Source organism: Syngnathoides biaculeatus, chromosome 22, assembly GCF_019802595.1.
Source record: "Syngnathoides biaculeatus isolate LvHL_M chromosome 22, ASM1980259v1, whole genome shotgun sequence".
Classification (NCBI taxonomy): domain Eukaryota; kingdom Metazoa; phylum Chordata; class Actinopteri; order Syngnathiformes; family Syngnathidae; genus Syngnathoides; species Syngnathoides biaculeatus.
The window spans coordinates 8,642,479-8,647,949 of record NC_084661.1 but is presented as its reverse complement, the minus strand read 5'-3'; the positions used below and the strand labels follow the sequence as shown (position 1 = coordinate 8,647,949).

Here is a 5,471-nt window from a genome sequence, read left to right as displayed (position 1 = left end):
CTGGGACAAAAGGAGGGAAAAATCAAAACAAATAAATAGAATGATGATGGAACTGCCCAAGAGCGGCGAAGACCTGCAGTTGATAATGGCAGATATTAATCATGTCATGCTTGTTCGTGTCAGTGGGCTGTTTCATATTCTTGTCTCTTTGTATCGTGCTTGAAGAGAGCCCACTTTGGTCCTGATTCTGTTAGGGACTGTGGGTTGATTGGAGGTGAGTAAGCGGTGTTGGGTTTCATGTAGAAGTTTGCAGCTCATTTCATCAAGAGAAAAACGTTATCGTGCAGAAAAAGGGAAGCTCAAACTGTGTGGTGGGTGCAGACAAATGGCAGAGACAAATGTTGGAAAAACAAAAGTGGTCAGCCGTTGACAGGATGAGTAAGACTACAGGAGAATGGTTTCCATCTTGGACCCTTCGCAAGTCCATTCCGATGCTTTATAGATTATATAAAAATCATATGGTTTCACAACTGGTTTGTATTTTGATTACATAATTTTTTTTAATAGTAGCTAACACCTCATTAACATTCTCGCATCCTCCAAAAATATAACAAAAACATGCTTTTGGGCTTGATTTATGCTGTTATGGTTTGGCCCATGATGAGTCAAGTACTACGCCCACCCTGGGAACCTGTAGTACTCCTTTGATGTATCTTAACTGTTTTGAACCTTTTTGACCCGTTAGGGCCACTATTTTCAGAATTTTAGACTTGGCGTATCCGAGAAACCTTATGATGTCTGTCCAGAAGGATTCTTTTTTTAACTCTTGTTTTTAAGAATATCCTCGCAGAAGCAGGACGATGGTGTTTTCTGAAGTGTGCATTTCCACAGCTGTGGTTTCACACATTGAGATAATTTAGATTTGTGGCAATGTCCACCCCTGGAAAGGCACAGGGAAAATTGATTTCAGCACACAGTGGGTGATTTTCCATTTTAAGTGCAACTGAAAATTTTATAAACCAGGAATTCAGAAATTCAGGAAGTCATAATCATTTATATAAATCATTGATATAAATCTCTATATTTAATTCAGCTGGTGTTGGAATGTCTTGACTGGTACGACTAATCATTCACTAAGATGTCATTTAGTATGGCATGACTCCTCCTTAGATCATTCAGAAGCTCCTAATGTGTATTTCTGTATAGCCAGCAGGTATATTTTAGTTTCTGGCATTTCAAAATTATTTACATGACAAGAACTGTTCTTCAGGGTTCCTCTCTTTTTGCCAGCACTATCCTGGCAATGATGTGAATTATTATTTAGACGTTCCTTTCAGATCAAATTATGCATGCTAAACAAATCTATTTGCATATACTCTTTCCATAATGCTCAAAATGTACTGTAAGGCAATTTTACACTTTATGGCATTGATAATTCAAAGTGCAAACGTTTTTATACAAAACAGCTGATACACCTTACAAAGGTTGCAATTAACGCATTGTTGCCTGGATATTGTTTCGCCACTCGTGACTATCATTTATGACAAATGTACTGCATTTTATTATTCTGTTCGAATAAGATGAAAACTGTTCGGCAAAGTACTTGAAACTTGGCTCATGATTAATGACCACCTCAGCATGTTGGAGTGAACCAAATGGAGTGCACACGTAAACACTCCCCTGCCAAAGCCTTCACCCTCAAAGAAAAAGTAGGTGGGTGGGTGGGGGGACTGTAATGGGTTAATTACACCGCCAATCTGTGAGGGTAGAAAATGCAGGCCTTTTTAATTATCTCCCTCCATCATTCGACACATTTTTATTATTTTCCTTCTTTCTACACTCCACTTTCAGCTGTGCGCTTCAGTGTCATGAAGGAAAATAGGATAAGTGGGTTCATCCATCTCATTCTCTCATCCGCCCTTCCATTGCTCATGCCCTCAAAATTGGTTTACATCCCCAGCTGAACCACCACTGAGCAGCTCTTTAAATATGATAAGTTGATTTTGTGTTGAAAACATTACCTTACAATACTGTAATAAAGCCATTTTTTAAGTGTATGTCAGGATCCAAGCATCATTTAATCTGATTTTGAATTAAATTTAAAGGCATTTATAAAAACCTATTTGCCATGTTCAGACGCAGATTACAAATGAGCCTGCATTTTTTTATTCTGTCACGTGCTTTTTAACTGACATTTTATTGTTTCTGTAGTTAAGCAGTTATTATTTTTGCAGTATTTTTCATTGCCCCACTTTGACAGTTGCTGGAATTTATTAACTCATTTCCAATGTGAAATTGCAACCAGTCAGTCTTGATCTAGCACCAAAAGCCGATGTGCAGCTCTGTTTTCTCTGAATTCTCTTGTTCCAATTTCAGGAAAGACATAAAAGCCCACACTTTTGAAGACACTGTAAAGTCAAAGCAGAGCTTTGGTTGTCAATAAAGTTTCTTTCGGCGTCGCCACAGCGTGTCATCTCAGATGAACGCACATATGTTTGGCACAATTTTTACGCCGGATGCCCTTAATGACGCAACCCTTCTCAGGGAGTGGAGGCCCCAGTGGGATACGATCCCACAACCCCTGGTTTTCCAAACCAGTGCTCAAACCACTGAGCTACGGGGCCTCAGAGATTTGGTTGTCAATACATTATGCATTTTCGGAAATGCTGTGAATGCTAAAAACATGCTAAATGTTTGTAGTGCGAAATTTAACATACAGTAACATTAAACTACTTTTGAGCATTTTTTTTATTTTTTTTTACAGATTCTCTTCTGTATCTTGAGTGACATATAAAATACATTTATTGTTCCTCCTTAATGATCATTTTAAATAATATGGAGATGAGTTTTAACATAAGGTGGCACGGTGGATCAGCTGGAAAGCATTGGCCTCACAGTTCTGAGGTCACGGGTTCATTCCCGGAACCGCCCGTGTGGAGTTTGTATGTTCTCCCCGTGCTTGCGTGGGTTTTCTCCGGGCACTCCGGTTTCCTCCCACATTCCAAAAACATGCAACATTAATTCGACACTCTAAATTGCCGCTAGGTGTGATTGTGAGTGTGGGTGCTTGTCTCTATGTGCCCTGCGATTGGCTGCAACCACTTCAGTGTGTATCCCACCTCCTGCCCGTTGACAGCTGGAATAGGTTCCAGCATGCCCGCGACCCTTGTGAGGATAACTGGCTAAGAAAAATGATGGATGGATGGATGAATCTTAACATGCAATGCTGAACAACATCCAAGAGCTGGTGAGGAGTTGGGAGCTGAGAATGTATTGTCGATGATAATGGAAGTTAATGAAAGTATTCAAGAGGAAACATTTGCCGGCACATTGCTCGGGATGACTCCTCCAGAAAATTTGCAAGTTGGCAGTTGATTGTTTTTGGTTATCATCTCACTAAGTACATGTAGGTGTGAGATTGGAGAAGGAGCCTCGCCGTGAAGCAGGAAGCCACCCTTGTGCCCACCTCAGCACAAGAAACACAATGAAAACATTCAACTGTGCTCTTCGAGATTGTTCTTGGCCACAGAAGCTCTCTCGGAGGAAACATAAGCCTACCCCTGGTACTATTTTGTGTCTACTAAAATGTATGGATTTTTTTTTTCCCCCAAACCTGTCTGCGGCTGAGGGTTTGCCAAACGCCAAATATTATACAATTAAAACTCCACTTAAAGGTACTCAATTTTGTGCGCCCTGATCCTGACAAGGAAATGTAACTAATTGCCAACATTCTACTATTGATATAGTATTTAATGTTCTGAGTGGGGTTTTGGCGCATTGCAAGTGATGGCGATGACAGTGGAAAACGAACTGGCTGTTTTTCAGTCTGCCAGGCCTTGTACTGGGCAGCATTGTGGTCAGACCTCGGTCCGTTGAGCGCGGTGATTAGTTTGTCTTAGCCGACCGCTGACCAGAGGAATCCATGGGAGTTCCAGTAAGTGGAGCTCGAGACACATTCAGGAGGAGAATAGTAATACTTCCCTGACAACCACCTCATCTTTTTTTTTTTTTCCTCACAGACCTGTCTTACAGGCTGCACGTGATCCCCGTAGCTCACTTCACCTCTTTTGGTTTGAAATATTCAACAAGCATATCTAATGCTAATCATATCTCAATGAAGATGTGTTGGATTATTTAAGTATCTCATTTGAGATCATTTGGGGATAGTTTTAAAATGTTGTGCTGACATTATTAATAGAACCTGATTGTTTTGTTTGAACATCTTTTATGCTATATAAAGTGACATAAATTACAGTAGGATGAGTATTGGAATACATGGTAGTCATCTAGATCTTGCAATTATTAATTTGTGATTATAACAAGTGATCAATTCATCACATTAGCATATGTACTTAAACCTCTGGGGATCAACTTTAATGATCATGTGACTTTCTGGACCGAGTGAAATACTTGTTTGCGCCTCACAGTTCATGGTGGAGTTTCAAATCTGGGCTTCCTTTTGTGGGGTTTTCAAGTTCATCTCGTGCTTCTACGCATTTTCTCCAGGTACACCGGCTTCCTCCCACTTTCCCAAAGTATCCATCTTAAGTTAAATTGACCATAGTTGTGAATTCATAGGTAAGTGTCGACATGGGTCCTGTGGGTGATTGGTTCCTGTCTCTTGCATGAAGTCAATTCCTGGGATGGATTCAGGAATGTTTTTTCATAGCCACTTCAAACCGTTCACGGTGAACACAACATTGTTTGTGAATCTTATACAAAGCATAACTTAATATCTTGAGCAGTCTTCATCGTGACGTATTTATGTACATACTGTATGATGTCATTTATGCCCAACATTCGTCATTCTTGTTCATGCTTGTCAGTGTGGCCCTCTTTTTCATTACGTTTTTTTATTGATAATTTGCAATTCAAATCTACAATTGTGCACAACGTAGTGCCATTTAAGAATGAGTACATTAGTACTGCTTTTCTATCAAAGGACAGACTGGTTCTTTAGGCTGCTTTACTTTGGCCCAAAACCTTATTATTGTCTAGTCATGTTTGACTGGCTAATGTAATGGATGTCTCGATATAATAAATCGTATTTTAGCAGTTATTTAAAATTGTAAGCATAATGTTGCCTGGTGGTCGTCACTGCCAGTCCAACCAGTGCCGAGTTAGTCCAATTATTCCGGAGCCCTTCCCACTTTTCCCAGTTGTGATTCAGCCTTGGGCCCCCATTACCTGAACCTACCCGCTTGCCTTGTAGGTAGCCCAGCCCGTCTGTTTGACAGCGTCGCCTCCGCTGCCGACTTCAGGATTAATGAGAGCCAATGAAAGCATCTAACCCCCCTCCTCCTCTTCCTCCTCTTGCCCAACCGAAGCTGAAGCCAAGGCCGGCCATAGGCCTCATTATTAAGAGCAATGGCCAGGACTTAGGCCTTGTCTGTGCAAACATTCAGCAACGGAATTGAGAGGGGAAGGGGGGAAAGGGAAACGGGCCCGCGGGGGGATGAGGTTTCAATGAACGTCAGCCAGCGTCTGCTCTGTTTGGACTGCAAATTATTGCTGGCTGATGCTCTATTATT

At 41.0% G+C, this 5,471-nt stretch overlaps 1 non-coding gene across 1 annotated transcript; it reads right to left on the bottom strand.

Moving 5' to 3' along the window:
• Positions 1-2,491: 2,491 nt before the first annotated feature.
• trnas-gga (transfer RNA serine (anticodon GGA)) lies at positions 2,492-2,564 on the bottom strand. Its single transcript has one exon. It is a non-coding gene; the product is annotated as a tRNA-Ser (tRNA).
• Positions 2,565-5,471: the final 2,907 nt, after the last annotated feature.